This window comes from Neolamprologus multifasciatus, chromosome 8 (assembly GCF_963576455.1).
Source record: "Neolamprologus multifasciatus chromosome 8, fNeoMul1.2, whole genome shotgun sequence".
NCBI classification, from domain to species: Eukaryota; Metazoa; Chordata; class Actinopteri; order Cichliformes; family Cichlidae; genus Neolamprologus; species Neolamprologus multifasciatus.
In genome coordinates, this window is record NC_140446.1 from 27,095,937 (window position 1) to 27,115,593 (window position 19,657).

Genomic DNA, 19,657 nt, shown 5'->3' on the forward strand with positions numbered 1-19,657 from the left:
ACCTTCAGGATCAATAAAGTTTTATTGAATTGAATTGAATTGAATTGCTCCTCAAATTAACAGAGCAGGGCCAAGTTTAAAAAATTAAAACAGATTTTTATAGCAGCTGCCGTACAGCTCAATTCAGTATTTGTTCTCTTATTTGACAGTTTAGAACACATTCTCATGTAAAAGAATTATATGGTTTTGACAGTTTGGTTGGTTGGTTTGGTGACCATTATCCATTTTGATGTATAGACTTGCAGTTTAACTGCCACTGCACTTTAATTTGTAAAGTTTTTCTTTTAATTAAAAAACAACTACTAATTTATCCCATTGTCTTTTTTGCACTACTCAGAAGAGGCTGTCCTCCTGCTGACAAAAAAGTAACTATGTAACTTTTACTCTGAGTACATTTTAAATGAGCTACTTTTTACTTTTACTTGAGTAAATTTTTAGACAGGTAATTTTACTTGTACTTGAGTAAAACTTCAGCAAAGTAATAGTACTTTTACTTGAGTAAAATATTTTAGTACTCTTTCCACCTCTGACAGTTACTCATATTTTGTATTTTAAATACGTAACAGCAGTACATGTATTCCGTTACTCCCCAACACTGGTGATTACATGAGGAAAATTCTGGGTTAACTTAACTTAAGCAGCTCTAGACTGTGAATGTAGAAATGAATCAAGATAATAGAAAGATACCCTTGGTATGTCAAATTTGCTTCAAAATTCAGAACCCAGGCTTCAGGGAAGGAGGAAAAGGAAGCGGATAAAGTGCAGATGAGGAAGGTGAGAGTAGTGGTTGTGGCAGATGCAGAACAGCAGCAGAAGCAGATAATGAAAAAAACAAAACACACAAATAAACATATAAATCATAATATCTATACCCATATGTAGTTTGAAAGAGCTATATGTGATTTCAAGCACACCAGAAGACCTACAACATTATGGCTATAAAAGAAAACAATCAAGGTGTTGGAATGTGCCAGTGAAAATGAAAAGTTGGCCTTGGAGCTGATTAAAATTCTTCACTCTGGTCATGTCACAATGAACAGTTTCAAAATCCCTCTATAATGGACTGATTCGTATATAGCGCTTTTCTACTCTCCCGAAGTACTCAAAGCGCTGTATACAACAATCCTCATTCACCCATTCACTTCCTTCTATACTTAAGTGCAATCTAAGCATTCATACACATTCACACTCCGATGGACGCATCGGAGAGCAACTTGGGGTTAGTATCTTGCCCAAGGATACAGACTGGGGAAGCCAAGGATCGAACCACCAACCACCAGTAGCTGACTAGCACTAGCTCTACCACCTGAGCTACAGCCACCCCAACTGGACACTATATACTGTACACTGCTCCAGCCAGCTACAATAGATTTATAACTAATTAGTAGGGGTGCAACGATACACAAAATTCACGGTTCGGTTCGATATTTTTTCGATACAAAAAAATGTTCATGCCTTTTTAATTTGTTATTTATTAAAATTATAAATATATATTTTAACTCAAAAGTACAGTTTTAAAATTTAATGTTGCTGAAACAACAAAGTAATAAAAAAATAAATCTGTTTGAGAAATCACTCATCTTTGGAAAAGAGAGTTTATTACAGAGAAATGGCTCTTTCCAAAATAAAAGCTATACTATACGCTTCTTCTGGGCTATATTCTCAGCAGCATATTAAACATATCAGGTCCCCATAAGGAGAATCATGTGCTAACGGCTGTCTAAATGACTCGGGTAAAGTTTGTAGCATGCTGCTTGTTGTTTTTGTCTGCTTCCACTTGTCTTTGCACTAAGATGATGTCGGAGTAAATGTGCAGTCATATTCGTTGTGTTCCCACTAGTGCTGTCAGCGTTAATCTCGTTGAAATGACGTTAACGCCACAACACGGCAAATCTCTGTTAACGAGCTACCGCAGATCGCCCCGTGCGTGGGGCTGGACGGCCAACACGTTAACGAGCTAACTGCGCTAATGCACTAGTTCCCACCAATGTAATTGAGCATTGCGTGGCACATCCAACATACTGTTTTACTTTTGTCCATGACGCGCTTACCTTCAGGGTCATACGTCACATGAAAACCAAAATAGTTCCAAACGCCAGATCTGAATTAGGGTGGGGGAGGTTCAATTTGCCATGTTGCAACGAGCTTAACTTCTGTCTCGCTAGCTTGCCCTGCGCTCAGTGAATCTGCGTTCGAATACTCCGCCTAGGCTGCACTGTCGAGCGCAGATCCACTGAGCGTTCAACACAGACAGCATCGTCAGAAGAAAAGTTGATAAAATAAATTAAAAATTTTGTATTGTTCGATACATATGCGTACCGAACCGAAAGCACTGTATCGAACGGTTCAATATCGATACGAGTATTGTTGCACCCCTACTAATTAATACACTGTATTCCATACTAATGGAACATGCTCACCAAGTCCTCAGTATGCATTTGTGTTTTATCTCTGGATGAAACATTTTACTAGTAATGTTTTCGGACAGACCTGTAGAGCTCTGAATATACTAATGTACATTGCCATTATTCAAAGCACCTGAACAGAGAGATATAATTTGAGGTGCAAGAGTGTGTTATATCATCCACAATGTGAAGTCTCTTCTCACAACAACATGGGAGTGGGTGGAACTGAAAGTTGGTTGCTCATTAATTTGGCCACTGTCTTTGGCTTGCAGTGCTGAAACAAGCACAAATTTTTTTTGAATTATGCTCTCTTACTTCCCAAAACGTAGGAGACAGGCACCCTGTCAATGTGACATTTACAGGGCAAACCACCAGCACCAGCTCTTTTTCTCATTCATTTTGTCAGTTCCCGTGGCATTGGAATGCTTGGAAAAATTTAATAAAAGCTTATGTCACACGAAGCATCCTGTCCACTGAGTGGACATTTTCATACAGATACCTGCTATGTATGCTTGTGAATCACTGCACAGTTACACGGAGACAAACTGACAAAGTTAAATGCCTTCTTGGCTTTTTGCAAACTAAAAAAAAAGCTACTCCTGTTTAAAGAAATAACTGAATTTTCTGTAAGAATTTGATGTTTAAATTCATTTATCCCTAACCTTTCACATGTCTGCAGTAGCATGTGTATTAGCTGACTCAAGCAAACATGTAAACCATGATTGTCCATTTATTTTCAGAGTTAGGGAATAAATGTTGTAAACGCTGTTCCTCTCTCTCTGATATTCTCCCTGTAAAATGCAGTTAACAGTCTTAACTCTCTCATTGCTAACGCCCTGTATTATTGGTGAATATTCAAACTTAATTTACTTGTTTAAATCACATTTTTTTGTGTTTTTAAAAATGCTCTTTATGATGATGATGTTGCAAATGTATTTTTTTCCTCACACCTTTATCAGTATGTGGGTGAAAATACAGGAAAAAATAACTGTGACCCTAAAATAATATGAAATACATGAAGCAATATATTTCAGACAAACCTTTATCCAATTTTTTCAGAGGATCAAGACATGCTGTGATGTATACAAGGCCACAATCAACCTTCGGTTTATGAATAGGCATTTTGGAAAAATATTGAGCTTCTCTTACCTCAGTCCTGCACTTCCACAGGACTGAAAATACCTCAACCCTAGAGTGTGTTGAGGTCACGTCCACTTCTGCTACTGCTGTATGCCTTTACTTTTCTGATGACTCCTATGACTCCATTGGGTGTGTTACTACTGGAATACTGACTTTCCTAGGCTTTGAGACTTTCAAGTTATCCATCTTACATGTTCCTCTGTACTGATTTAATGCAGAGCAGAACCTTGTGAAACACAGGTTACTTTGGACTCATTTCACAACCAAGGACCCACTGAGGAGACCACAGTGAAAATGTTGAACACTCAAAACACAGAGATGCCCTAGACAAGTCAGAGGGCAAACAGTAAACTCTGCTGTTTGCCGTCTGCCATGTTTTTTGGACTGAAGACTTAAGCTGTGTCCCAAAACGTAGGCTGCATCCTTCGGAGGACCTGGCCTTCGCGGTCTACGTGGGCCGGGTGCTTCGAAGACCGAGAAGGCTGGAAGTGCGAGGCTGTGAAATGGGACCCGATGGATTAATAAAGTTTTATTTAAAGTTTTATTTAATCTAATAACTTTAGCACGTTAAAAGTTTATTTTGTGACCCAGAAAGATTAATAAGACTAATTTTAAAACTCATTTGGCTGGGCCGCGCTATGAATTCTGGGATATGGTGAGCCACGAAGCACACACCCAACCCATCCTTTAAATTCGGGGAAATGAAGGATGCATTTGTCGGCCGCATTTGAAGAAGTCGACGAATTGGGACAGTCTTCGTCGCCTGGCAGTGACGTAATCGGCCTTCAAATGCGGCCTCTGAAGGATGCAGCCGACGTTTTGGGACACAGCTTTACTTTGTATTCAGACTAATCTTGGAGCTAAAAGGCAGACATTGCTTGGGTCCAGTCCTGCTTTTATCATGAAGCATAAAGCAAGATTTAGATCCAGTATGCAGGGTACAGGAGGAAAAAATACACTCAAAAGCTGTTTTATTGCAGGTGACATTTCAGTCAGACAAAAGCAAAAATGAAGGAAACACTGAACCTAAGTATACAAAACATTGAGGGAAACTAGGGAGCCCATAACGCAGATAAAAAAAACACACATTAATGGCATTAAGATGTGACAGGGAACAACGGGAGATGGACACAATAAATACACGGTTGGTGTTGAGGCTACGGGAGAACATTTGGGAAACACAGCAGGAACATATCTGGGATGATGAGACGGAGAAAGTAAAACTGAACATGATGTTCAGGAGACAAGAGATTTAACAAAGTAAAACATGAAAGAACACTGGGACAACAACTAAGACATATGAACTTGACATAGACAAAGTTAAATATATAAAGACACATGACTGACTAAGGAGATGAGACTAACTACAGAGGCTGGAACACAACAGAATACAGAAGAGAACAAATCAGGAACAATACGACAACAGGACCTAAACTAGACATGGAAGCACAGGAGACAAAAGATTACTAAAGTACAACAGGAAATAACAAAACATGGAATTACAAACAGACGAAAACTAGACAAAGCATGGGGACACACAATGGAAACGAGATGACTACAATGAGGGAGAAAACTAAAATTCAAAAACTAAAACTTGGGACTGAATTTGATGATAAACATAAATTTAGAATATCAATATACAGAAAGCCCAGGACATACTGAATGTAAACGAAACTCGAAACACTGGTTCCAAATCCGCGGATCCTAACAGCTTTACTAGTTTTCTATAGGCATTTTAATAATTTTACTGTTGTGATTTTACTTTTGCACCTTATCTTGCTTTGATATAATATTAGAGATTCAGTGCTGTGTTACATTACAGTTCAAACAAGTGTGGTCAAATGAGTGTGTATCTTAATCAAAATAAAGAGCTTACTGTGTTAAACCTGTTATTGCAAACAGGTTAAATAGCAGTTTAGCAGATATACCAGTATACTTATTTATGAAAATTAAATAATTAGGTTATTTTAACATAAGGCAACTAAAACTACTCAACATAAAAAATAAATAAATTTAAACGTAAATATTCCAATTAGGGATGCACCGATACTGGTATCGGGGCCGATACTGTAAAATGTGTGTGTACTCATACTCGTAAAAGTTAACCGATACCACGAACCGATACTAACTTATTTCATTAGTCAGAGGGTGGCATGTCATTTCTGTTGTAGTTTTTTAGATTGGTCACTAGGGGGACATCCCGCGCTAAACAGGCACAGGGTTAGGCGAGTGAGACTGGCGGCTCCAGATAAAAAAGAGAAACTGGAGGCTGCTGTAGCTAGGCTAAACAAAATGTCTGCAGTGTGGAACAGCCAACTTTAACTCAGGTTTTGGAAAAGCGATGAAAAATGTCAAGAGAAAATCCACTGGCAGTTAAAATAACAGAGGCTCTGACTCATTTTATTTCTCTGGATGACCAGCCAATGCCAATCGTGGAAAGCATAGGATTGAACCGTCTCCTCAGCATACTCGAGCCGCGATATGAAATTGGACACTCTGCAATAATTTAAAAGTTTATTTTATTCTCAAACCTAATTTGTATTTATTTTATTCCAAACAGAAGTGTTTATTTATTATTCTGAAAGCTCGAGACAGTGCCCAATAGTTTAGTGATATTTTGTTAAATTACAATGTGGATACTCCGCAATAATTTAACAGAAGTGCTTATTTTTCACTTGAAATTTTTTTTGTGGTCATTTTTATTACGATTTTATTTTTTATCAGCAGAGAATAAAATAAAACCTGTCTTCCAATTCATTGCATTTGTGTGTGTGTGTGTGTGTGTGTGGGGGGGGGGGGTAGAAGTATCGGTTTTTGTACTCAGTATCGGCAAGTACTCAGATCCAAGTATCGTATCGGTTTGAAAAAATTGGTATCGTTGCATCCCTAATTCCAATTAACATATAAAAACTGCAGTTATAACACAGGAAGTGAACTTTGACAATGCCAATAAATCTATTGCCTGCAACCAATGTACATTTGTTTCATGCTAATCCAACAGACTGTTGGACTGTCAGTGTTCTATTTGCTATGCAGGGAGTGCATAGCAAATAGGGAGTGTACAATTTAGATAAAATATGGTCCTTGACGGAGTTTAGAATTGTTTTGTCTCCCCAAGTTTCTGTTTGACCACTTTGAGTTGGTCTTATTTAAAATAAAGAGAAAAATTATTCCCACTGACTGTGTGTGAGTGTGTGTACCTATATGTTCATATCTGACACATCTTGATGTTGTATGCTCTAGGAAAATAAAGGGCAAGGTAATGATGTGGGTCTGATCATTTCAATATTGTGAGCTGTGTTAGCAGATTATCCAAAGTTTCTTGTGTTCCCAGGGCTGGAAGACACGTCAATAAATCCGTAGCCTGATTTTCTTTATCCAGAGTACAGTTGCATCATAAGGCTTTGCTCCTTCATTGTATTCTCTCTTTTTTCTTAACAACTTTTACACTTGACAGATCCAGAATCTTTAGAACATAAATTAGACAACTTACAAGTGATTTTGTGTGACATGTGCACTATAAAAATACTTATGTGAGTTACAGTTTAAGATTCATTCACTAAAAGATATAGTCTTTTTCTTTTGTGTTTCTAAGGCAGGGGGTGAGCCTTGAGGCTTTGAGCGAGATTACATGGGGAATACTGAGCAGAGACAGAACAAACTCCTTTTTCTCTCCTAAGCAAAGGCCTCAGGTGAAGCCTCAGGTGAAGTCCAAAGTCATATTTTCTGTCACATGTTGTTTCTGAAAAAGGTTAAATGAGGTCATATTTGTTCTGGAATTATTTTTGTGCTTTCTGCAATCTGAAGTCTGTCTGTGCTCATGAACTATTTTGGGTAACAAGACGGCTTTGCAAACACACCTACAACGTCCATTGAAAGATGGCTCACTTTTGTCCACGTACATTTTTAGCAAATTTCCAACTTTACATTTAAGGCACATGAGAGCTATTCACTTTCTTAATCATTTATCCAAATGTGGGTCCAGGGGCTGGAGCCTATTCTAGCTGACAACATGGAGGGGTGGAATAACACAGAGAGGATCACTAATGAGTGGGAAATGAAAGTAGTACCTGGTTGACACTAAAATCTTACATTCCCTATTATGATAACTTTCCCCAAAAGAACTGTGCACAAAATAAAAGACCTTGAGGATAAACAGCCTGTCTGATATCAACAGATTGAATGGGCCTGCAGTTGAACTGGTATATCTTGGACAGGTGAGATCTAACACTAAAAGCAAAGTCAGTTTACCAGTCAATCTACTTTTCTATCTCTAACTCTTTGGTCATGAGCACTTCAATGTGACCAAAAGTAGGACATCAAATATAATATAGCCTGCTAAGATGAATTTCATTCAGAAGGAAACCAAACAGTAAATGCGTTTTTATACTTGAAGAGACTTTAAAGGAGTCAGCTGAAGTTGTTGGGTAATCTTAACAGTATGTGACCTGGACACTGGAGAGGTATTCAATAACATCCAACTAGGAGGAAACCAAGCGGGACATCAGTAGACCGTATATAAAAGATAGTGGTATCTTCTTGGTTTTAAAAGTGAAGCCAGTGGAATGAACCTGCATTATTTTTCAAGCCCAGTAAAACGTTTGAATTTTTACAATCAATGTGGAATGCACCTTACTGCCCAAATGATAGTAGTCTATGCTGTCTGTGCTTCATACAGTGTGACCTTCAAAGTGCTAAAAACAATTACATCACAGGTATATATGAGGTTGGTGATATTCTATATATATTTTTAAAAAGTACTATGTGTGTGTTTATCTTATTTCCCTGTGCCACGTTTGTAAAAATATTAAAAACATAGCTGTGAGCCATGCTTTTGCACTGGTAGGTAGGTAGGTAGGTAGATAGGTAGATAGATAGATGTTTTTTGTTGTGTGTGTCCTGTTCCAAGCACATTAATTTCCCCTGGTGCTCCACTTAATGGAGCTTCTTCACATGGAGCATCGAGGCTCTCAGAGGACCTTCAAAGGTCTGCTGGTCTTTCATCAGCCTCGGGGCATCTTCACTACTACTGCCTTAAAAATAATTACTGAACAGCTGAAACGCAGAGCAATATTTCTCCTGCACTACACTAGACCCCTGAGGCCTGATTGCCAAATCATTTGATGTATGATATGAATGAGGCAAGAGAAACTGGAGCTTATGCATGAATAACAAATAAGAGATGTACATTTCTGATTTTTGCAGTTCCTTAAACTTTAAGATGAAGATTAGATCAAACATGGTGGTATTTATATTTCCTAAATTTAAATAAAAGAAAACTGACACTAGATCCTTACAATATGGCATAGAGCATGAGCTGATATTTAGAAAGGGACATTAAGGCCTCTGATCAGCCATTGTTGTAGCCAAAAGGTCTCCTACTACTAATGTTTTATTCCTTTTCTCTTTCTTCTGTTCATTTTCTGTGTTTCCTTTCCACACTAGATTCTTCCCTTTTTGCCCTAGCTCTGGTCCCCCTCTCTTTTCATCTTCAAGCTCTTTTCTTTCTTTGCTTCTTCCTCTGTAGCTCTGCTAACATGACTGCCACTCCGCAAACTCTTACAGCACTTATAAAATGGATGCCCTGCTGAGACCAGCCACCACTCCTTGCATGAGTGGGAAATGAGAGGCATTGTGGGGGAGAGACAGAGACAAATGTGATGACAGAAAGTACAGAAACAGCACCAGAAGTGGGGACCCTGAATCACTGCCACTTATAAGTCACAAGTGACTAGCAGGAGCTTAGCTGTTTATTTTCATTTGACATTAAAGAAGAAGGTTTTTGTTTCCAGGGGTTCCTCTCGTAAAATGACTAAATGGAGTGTAGGACAAAAACAACAGCATTAGACATTAGTCAAGTTGTTGCATTTTTCTTGACAAGGACTGTTGTGACAGCAAGAATAATTACCCTAATGAGGAGAAAAAGCACAGACAGCCCGATGTTCCTAATCTAAGACCAACCCCTAATCCGAACAAAGCATCAACCTGTGAAAAATGAAAAGAAAACTGAAAAAACTGGGGTTATCCACATTCTGCTTTAATATTGTCAGATGTGAGAAGCTCCTCCATTTCCACTGTGCTAATGTGTGTCTCACCAGACTCTATAATGAAAAACTTTAATGAAAAGTGCTGACACTAAATAAGCAGTATCCACTATAATCCATTTTTTTTTGTTTTGTTTTGTTTGAGTTTAAACGCTTTTATTGTTTTTTTCCCAAGTTATATAGAGAAACAATTAAAAAACACAGTATTATTATTATTATTTATCTAACTTAACATTTAAACAAATTCTTTGTCTCTGTAAAAACTGATTTTGCAGGACTGCCTGTCTGACCCACTCCAGCCCACAAAGAATAGAAGATTCACTGGGCCTTATTTATTTATTTATTTTATTTTAAGCCCCTTACAGTCCCACACGGGGGAAATTTTGTAGTCCTCTGCATTTAACCCATTCACTCAATGAAGCAGTGGGCAGCTACCAATCCAGCGCCGGGGGAGGAGTGTGTAGAGACGGTACCTCAGAGAAGCTGTTCAGTGGATTTGAACCCTAGACCTTCTGATCATGAATTTCAGGAGCGGGATAACATTTTATACAACCACCTTCCGGTTCTCTCTACATATGTCTCCTTCATAGACGTTTTTATGTTTGACTGAAACTTGGCTTAATCCCGGTGAGCTCTTTCTCTGAACTTATACCTACTAACTGTCTGTTTTTTAACTCCCCGCGGAAAACTGGCCGCGGTGGAGGTCTTGCAACCATTTTTTAAAAAATTGTTTTAAATGTCGACAACTCACAGCTGATTTTTATGACAGTTTTGAACTGCAACTATTTCTCCGGGACCTGCATTCGCCTGTGTTATGTGCACTGGTTTGTCATCCTCCGAAGTTCAACAAGGATTTTATTCAAGACTTTTCTGCCTTTTTATCAGGGATCTTAGCAAAATTTGATACCATTTTAATCCTTGGTGATTTTAATATTCATGTCTGTTGTCACCAAAAACCACTTGTGAAAGACTTTTTTAATCTTATTGATTCTTTTAATCTTATCCAATCAGTTAAGACTCCTACCCATGAGCGTGGACAAACCTTCGACCTAGTTCTATCCTGTGGTCTGTAGCTACATGATATTCATATTTGCAAGCTTAACCTTTCGGATCATATGCCTGTCTTATTTCAAATTTCTGCCCCATGTTCCTCAGTTAAACCTCTTCTACCTGTCCATCAGTACCACATCGTTACACCTGCCACTGCAGGACATTTCTCTGCTGCTTACCAGAACTCCGGTCCCCCTTTCATGGACAATTGTTCCCTTAACAAAATTGTCGATTATTTGCTTACCATTTTTAATGTCACCTGTACAAACATTCTAGATACGGTTGCTCCTTAGACAAACTAAACGTCCAAGACCTAAATCGGATCCCTGGCTAAACAATGACACTCGGGTGTCAACTTCAGATTTCCTTCGCTATGTTAAGAGATCCTCTGTTTCTTTATCAAGATGCTGTGCGTAAAGCCAAAACTAAGTACTTATCGGATATTATCACTAAACACAGCTATAGCTCTCGTGTCTTATTCAATACTATTCATTCTGTTGTCAACCCTCCATCCACCACTCACTTACTAGGGTCTCCTGTTACTTGTGAAAACTTTTTACGATTTTTTGTTGATAAGGTGGATATTATTAGGTCTCATATCACTCCTCCACCTATGATCCCTCTGTTCCCCAGTTCTCTTCAGTTGTGTTTGATCATTTCGAGTCGATTTCCCTGAACTCTCTGGCTGGAAGTTGTCTAACGTCTTAAGCCTTCTATGTGTCATCTTGACATTATCCCCTCTCGTCTTACACCACGTTTTAACTATCATTAACACCTCCCTCTTAACTGGAACTGTTCCACTTCATCTTAAACATGCTATTGTCCACCCACTTAAATAAAAAAAATAACCTTGACGCAACCGTTCTTTCAAATTTTAGACTAATCTCTAAACTCTCGTTTTTGTCTGAAGCTTTAGAAAAAGTTGCCCATCTCCAGCTCCAAGCCTTTCTGGAGACTAATGCTATCTTAGAATCATTTCAGTCTGGTTTTAAAGCACTACATAGCACTGAAATTGTGCTTTTAAAAGTTATTAATGATCTTACTGATTACTGATTCTGGTAATCCTGTTATTTTAGTGCTTTTAGATTTGAGTGCAGCATTTGATACAGTTGATCATGGAATTCTGCTATCAAGATTGGAAAATTGTGTGGGCATTAAGGGTACAGCACTTAAATGGTTCAGATCCTACCTAACTGATAGGAGTTTTTCTGTCAGGTCAGAGGCTTCTTCCACATCCACCCCCCTCACCTGTGGGGTCCTACAACGGTCTGTCCTTGGCCCAATACTTTTTTCCCTGTATATGCTCCTGCTAGGTTCTATTTTTAGAAAACATGGTATCTTGTTCCACTGTTATGCTGACGATTCTCTATTTTCCCCTTAAAAAGAACTCTGCAGACTCCTTTAAAGTTTTACTTGACCGTCTTGATGACATTAAATCATGGTTCATGTTAAATATTTTGCATATTGCCTTTCTTGGCTGCTGCCTCAAAGCACATTGTGCGCTGTCTATCTTGCGTGCTGCACAATATCGTTTAATATTTAGTATCTACTGTTATCTACTGCTAGCTAGTTTATTGTGATGGTGCTGTTTTTTTATTATGTTGCTCTTTTTTTGTTTGCTTTCTCTTCTGTTTTTTTTTTTTCTCCATACAGGTGATCCAGGTGTTTTGTTTGTTTTTCTTTCTTTCTTCCCCCCTTTCTCACCGTCTCTTCTCCCCTTTGGTTTTCTTTCTCTCCCTCTCTTTCTTTCATTCTTTCTCCCTGTCCTATCCCCCAGTCATGTCTGTCCCGTTTGTAGCAACCGAAAATAAAATAAATTCATAATTATAATAAAGGTCAATCAAATGGACCAATATGGCAAGGCCATGATGATCCACTTGGTAAAATAAATCCGCTTGGCATCTTTCTTGGCCTTAAGACAACAATTCTGATGGCTAAAGATCCAAACGGGACACACAAAAAATAAATAAATAAATAAATAAATATTTTGCATATAAATGATCAAAAAACGAAGATTATAATATTCGGCCCCTCTGACCCCTGTTCTTCCCTGAATGTTGACCTTGGCCCCCTGAAAAAGTTCAGAATTCTGTTTGCAAACGATTTAGGAGTGTTTCTCAATTGCTCTTTCTCATTTGGGAAACAAATAAATTCTGTTATTAAAACCAGCTTTTTTTTTTTCATCCGCCGATTTTGAGAGAGTGATACATGCATTTATCTCTTCTAGGCTTGACTATTGCAATAGTCTTTATTTTGGTATTAACCAGACCTTACTCTCACATCTGCACTTAGTTCAAAATGCGGTGGCCTGACTCCTTACAGGGACTCACAAATTTTAACATATCGCCTCAATCTTGTTTACACAGGCTACCAGTACCACGACTTCAAGATTTTGTTGTTTGTCTTTAAATCTCTGAATGGATTAGCTCCATCTTATCTCTCAGACCTTTTACAAAAAATAATCCAAGTAGAGCCTTCAGGTCTGCAGATAAGTTGCTTCTGACTATCCCCAGAACTAGAGGGAAAAACAGAGGTGACAGAGCTTTTGCGATCGCTGCACCCAAACTCTGGAACAGTCTGCACCTTCACATTAGGTCTTTGCCAACACTCAACATTTTTAAAGTTGAAAACACATTTGTACTCTCTAGCTTTCAATTATGACTAGTCTTTTATAGTAATTATTATGTATGTTTACTATTTTATCTCTACTACGTACAGCACTTTGGCTCAACCCGCGTTGTTTTTAAATGTGCTTATAAATAAATTTTTGATTTTATTTTTTGAGACGTTGAACAACTAACAGTTTTACTTATAAGAGCAAAAGAATCCACCATGGACGTTTTGTCCCTCGGCCCATCCTCGTCAGGTCTCTTTCAGGCAGTCCAAGAAACCAAAACTCACATCTCTAAATGACACGTTCAGGCCGCTGCAGTGAGACCAAAGGCCGCCGGGCTCCCTGGGAAACCTTCTAGCAGTCATTCTTGCTGCTCGACAATCTAGTCTCCGAAAGTGTTTTACCTCTAATGCAGTAAAACCAGTCAATTAGGCAGCCTGATTTCAATAGTCTATTCCAAAATAAACTCACCTCTAAGCCCCTCCAAGCTGCTGACCTGTTACCTCAACCTTAGAAAATTTCAGTGCCTTCCATACCTCTTTTTATCACACATCTGGCCACATAGCTACCAAATCCTGTTTTCTTCTACACTTTTGTCACGTTCTCTCATTTTCTATAATTTATCCTAATTTTTCTCTGGCCATTCCTTCCACATTTGGGCAGCAACATCCACTTCTCACAAAGGAATCCATGACCTCCTGATCAGGCTCATGGGCCACTAATTATAACAAGCCTTCCAGTAATACATTCGCAATAATCTCCAAGCCCTTCGCAATGCTCTATCGTCACTACTTCTAGAGGATGTCTTCTTTAGGGATCTGCATGGCCCGGGAGCTGCTGCCAGTCCCCTCTTCCCCAAACCTCAGCATCAGTTCACGATCCTTCATTCACTATTGTCAAATCTAAATGAGGATGTGGACCCAGCTAGGGAATTGTAAGATTAAAACCCTACAAATACATGTAAAAACATAACATTAGTCTTTGGCTTTTCGTCATGTGTGAAATCTGGTTCAAAACCCTCTGAAAATATTTCTTCCAGCTCACAGCCTTCAAGCCATTTTGGAAAACAACTCATCTGAATAAGTAGCTAGCTAGCTAGCTAACTAGCCTACAGTTTCATAAGCATGTAAAAGTCTGATGTACGTGTAGTCAGTGTTGGGGAGTAACGGAATACATGTTCCGCCGTTACGTATTTAAAATACAAAATATGAGTAACTGTATTCCGTTACAGTTACCGTTTAAAAAGGTGGTATTTAGAATACAGTTACTTTGTTGAAATAAATGGATTACACGGCGGCACTTTCCTTTTTCATATTGTGGCGGGTCAGGACTGTTTGGGTTTTGTGTGACAGCTACGTTCTGTTGTTCCAGGCGGCAGCGTTACGGTTGCCATGGTTACAGGGTGACACTCTCTCTCTGCGTATTTCCTGGGTGAGAGAGAGCGCCTTTTTGTTGTTGTTGTGCTAAGCTAATAGGCAGAATGCTACAGGTATAGCTCTAAAGAATGTAGCATCATGGGCAGTGTAGTCCGTGCTGCAGGGAGAATGGACTGTCATACACGTTATGTGTCTGTGAGCGAGGGAGGGAGAAAAAGGAAAAGTACGAGTTGTCATCGAGCAAAAACGGGAGCTGGAAGCATGTAAATATAATAATAACCACTGCAGCCAAGAAGAGAGCCTGACGAGCCCAGTTGTAAGTAAGCTATTAAGACTCGACTGTACACCGTGTTCGTGTTTTCCTCCGAAACAATAAGTTCCATTGGAGCAGCCTTTCAACGCCTCTCTCTGTCTCTCGCAAGCAAAGTGACCCAGACAACAAAGTAAAGCTAGTTTTCAGCTACGAGCTCGACACAGAACCCACCGTATTAGCCAGAGGTCCCTTTACTACGGTTCGGAGCCGCGGACCTTCAGTAACAGTAATAAATCACAGCAATAGTACATTCATGTAGTTGTAAACAGCATGATAATATATTAAGTAATCCAAAGTATTCAGAATATGTTACTCTCATTGAGTAACGTAACGGAATACGTTACAGAATACATTTTGGGACATGTATTCTGTAATCTGTAATGGAATACATTTTAAAAGTAACCTTCCCAACACTGCGTGTAGTTTACCTGCCTGCTAATACTTAACTGATCGTTGACTTCTGGTTGCAAATAAACTGCTATCTGCTTGCTTATTTAACATGAAGGCAAATGAAACAACCTGAACAACAAGTATAATATTACGAACGGAGAATTGCTTAGTGTGACACAACATGCTTAATACTTTTGCATGCATATTAATGGATAAGTATTGTAATTTTTCCAGACAAACCCAGTGAGGATACTTTAGTATTAACAACAAATTAACTACACTTTCACTTCCTATTCTCTTGTCCCAATTGATTGCAGTGCAGTCTATGACTGCCTGCATACTACTTGCTTCAGCATGATAGTGCTGATATTTAAGTTTGTCTGTTATCCCTCACCTCATCTACGCTCACACTGCAGAATTGAGACAATTTAATTTCTTGAGTTTTAAAATGTGTTGCTGAGCTGCTGAGGTCAAGGTTTATATGTGTGTTTGTATGTGGACATGAAGTGTGTTTGGTGATTACTACAGTGAGAGTGAAAAGCTACCATCACACTGGGGGCTAATAGCCTGAAGGAGAACACATGGTAGTATCACTTGATTTAGAGCTATTGGTGTACAATTGCTTTTGTAATCTCTTGAGCCTGCGTGACCTGAAAAGCTATGAGTACAAAGGGCCTGTGCTATGTTTAGCCCCATGTTTTCTTCCATCAGTAACAACACATTTAACTTAAAGCAGTGGCTATGCTGTAAATCCAAGACTGAAGAAAAGAGAAGAGGAAGAGGGGGAAGGGGAGATGGAGGGTGGACTGCTTACTAGAGGATGCTAGTTATCTTCACATTTATTCCCTGCAAGATCTAATTCATTTGCTGTTTCACTCTAAAAACTATTTTTAAGTATTTTTTATTGTAGTTTTCATTGGAGCACATGTATTAACATACACTGAAAGTAGTTTCAGTGCATAAACTTTACCACCTTACTAAAACCCTGACCACTTGTCCACAGACAATTCTTGTAAATCTCATTTAAATAAAATGAAGCTTACTCTCCATAGCTAGTTTTACGTTCCAATTTCATCTCATTTTGAGTATGTTGCACCTGTCTCAATGGACAACTTTTGGACAGTCATTCCCTTTCTGCTCACTCTAGAACAAGGACCAGCATAAGAATCCATTTAAGATGTTGGACTTGGATTTAAACCATAGGATGAAAGATTTATAGTTGAGCAACTGATCATAGTGCTCAGTTTGACATGTGGCAAATAAATTGTTTGTACAGAAAAAGACAAATTATTCAGTGATTGATTTTTGATAGTAGGTGTACCTCATTTTTCAGTGCATGTGCATGCCCATATGGAAAAGAAATAGTAAAAACATATATGATTTACTCATGAAAGTGGCCACTTTCTCATTACTTTCATATATTTTTTTAGTAAGTATACAAAACATACAAGTTTCATTATATAATTTTTCAAGGGCTCCTATGTGTTTTCACTCTTGTATGCTTTTCATACAAGTTTCATACAAGACAGATACAAACTTTATAAGATTTATATATATCTTTTCCATATGGGTGTACACATACTCCTCCATCCACACCCAAAATAGATACAAATACTCACCTCAGGATAGCAAGAACCTAGTGCCTAACAAAAGATAATATTACAATGTGTAAACAGATGCTTTCTATTATGTTGACAGGAGAGAAGGACAATTGCTGCCTAAGCAAAAACCTTTAGTGAGCCCTTATATGTCAGGAGTATCGGAGCAGCTGAGACGTATTTTCTCTAAACACCACATCTCTGTGGTTTTCAAACCCCAAAACACACTTTGCTAAAAAATTGGTCCACCCAAAGGATCACACAGAGTAATATAGTGCATACTGTTAAGTGCCAATATATACACATCAAGAAAACTGATCAACCTCTGGCTGGAGATGGCACTGAATGGCACAACACAAAAGAGCCACCTCTTATGGCCAGGCTATTTATGTTGTTTCTGTCCTGCTCCAGGATTATACTGCATTATACTGTTCCCACAACACAACTTCAGCTCTTCAGAAGCACCTGCACAGACAGCATGTGTGGCAGGGGTGTGGTCTCTGGCTCTGCTGCAGTAGAGGGGTGGCACAGTATGCTCACGGGCACAGGTTGGAGGGGGCAGGTGAGAGGGACTGGAACTAATGAACTCTCCACTCTTTTTAGTGTCTGGAGTTGGGAAGGAGCAGTGGGTGTGGGAAGAAGCTGGGAAGCGGACTGTGCTGAAGCAGTGGGAAACACTGTGTTTCAAAATAAAGGTGCTATGACACTTGAACACCGTGTGGGTCCTGATCATTTCACAGCATGCTAATGCTAAGCTAGCCAAGAACCCGGAGTGATGTTAAAGCTGAGTAAATACTGACCCCAGCCCAGCACCGTGAGCTGTCATTTGTGGTGAAGCCAGCCAACTGAACTTCAACATCTAACAAACTAATGAGCAGTCAGGCTGCAGCCTCCGTTTCTACCTGTTCATGTTTCTAGTAGAATCACAAATGGCAACTGCTTTAAAGGCTCTTTGAGCTGGTTTTCATCTTTGCTTTATTTTGTTTATTTTGTTTTGTTATTTTTCATACCTAAATACTAAGAGAAAGATCACGTGTCCTCATTAGGATAGGCATTTGTGTGGTGTGTGGGACTGTAGCCTGTAGGTTTATTTTTTTAATTGGTTAATATGAGACAGATCATTTTACAGAGCAACATGAAAGTAACTTGATGAGTAATAATAATAATAATAATGATTGCATTTATATAGTGCTTTTCGGGGCCCTCAAAGCGCTTTACAGTTCCACTATTCATTCACTCTCACATTCACACACTGGTGGAGGCAGCTACAGTTGTAGCCAAAGCTGCCCTGGAGCAGACTGACAGAAGCGAGGCTGCCATACCTGCCTACTGGGCGGCAGGTGATGGCCGCCCAGTAGGCACCCAGTAGGCGCCAGGTGAAGTGTCTTGCCCAAGGACACAATGACCGAGACTGTCCGAGCCAGGGCTCGAACCGACAACCTTCCGGTTACAAGACGAACTGCCAACTCTTTGAGCCACGATCGCCCCGATCGAGTACTATAATAAAAGTCTTTCTCCTGGGCGTAATTAAGTGACCTCAACACTGATGAAAACAAAGAGGGGAAATACCTCCAACGTGCACAAAAAAACTTTCAAAGTGGAACCAGTGAGAATCAGTAAGGAGCTGAATTGATATGTGATATCGATACTGGAATCAGAATTGTTAAATTCTTAATAATTGCCATCTCTATGCATATACATATCTACCATCTGCAGCAATACTGCCAAAAATACCAAACTCTGAGATTTTGCAGTGAGTGACAATAAGTGCCACAAACCTTATTAATTTTACTCACATTTTCAGTTTTCTTAATTTACTGTTATTGTACACATTGGTTTATTGAAAGTTTATTCTAGACTTACAGCCCAAGTCCACTTAACACATTCTGCAAAACTAACCATAGATCCATTTTCTTTTATCCTCCACATGTTCTTTGGTATGTCAGATGTGTTAAACAGAAACAGGACTGAATCTGTCCACTACAGACTGAGCCATGCCTTTTAGATGGGCTTCACAATCACACCAGTAAGACTGAGCACAGCATGAGCTTGAAGCAAATAAAAAACCAAAAGACTTGAGAATGGATTGGAGCTAGAAGTGGTTAAAAAAATGAGAAAGCAGAATGAAAGACATGACACATTAGCACAGAAGAGCTTGCAGACTGCTTCTCAGTATGCACAGTGATGTTTTAACATAATGAATAAGGGTAAAAAACTATAGGTTGAAGAAACTAAAAAAAAAACATTTTAGTATATATGCCATATTTATTGCTGAGTCTTCCTTCTCTGGCATCTCCATGTTTGCTGGAGAAGACTCCAGATTCTACATTCAAGCCCTGTGTTGACTTCCATAGAATTAATGCAATTAATTTGCCAGATACATACCTTCTTCCTGCAACTGCCATGCTATTTAGTCGTCTAAATGCACAATACTTCAGGGATTCATTAATATAGATGTTTCTGGATACAAGGCTGTTCAATGTATTTAGACAATGTAGCTGTATACAGTGACACTTGCAAGTAGCATGTAGATCGAATCATGGCACTCAAAAAGATCAGATGTTAAAATGTTATCTCCTATATTGATTGTCTGTTTTGTTTACTATAAAGCACTGTAGCTCTGTAATTAAAAAGCTGATCCAACATCCAAACACAGTCTTAACTTTTCATTAAGGAGATGTTTTTCTTCAATGAGACCTTGTTTGTTGCTCCCTCAGTGTCCCTTTA

The 19,657-nt window shown here is 38.9% G+C and overlaps 1 protein-coding gene and 1 long non-coding RNA gene across 3 annotated transcripts in view; both read right to left on the reverse strand.

The window, feature by feature from the left end:
• ca10a (carbonic anhydrase 10 (inactive)a) overlaps positions 1-19,657 on the reverse strand; it is a 261,218-nt gene that overhangs the window by 166,520 nt on the left and 75,041 nt on the right. The window lies entirely within an intron of this gene.
• Positions 177-19,657, reverse strand: part of LOC146513247 (uncharacterized) — a 35,251-nt gene continuing 15,770 nt past the window's right edge. Inside the window, exon 2 of the long non-coding RNA XR_014875865.1 lies at positions 177-19,657. This exon is cut by the window's right edge and continues 10,795 nt beyond it. This is a non-coding gene — a long non-coding RNA (uncharacterized LOC146513247).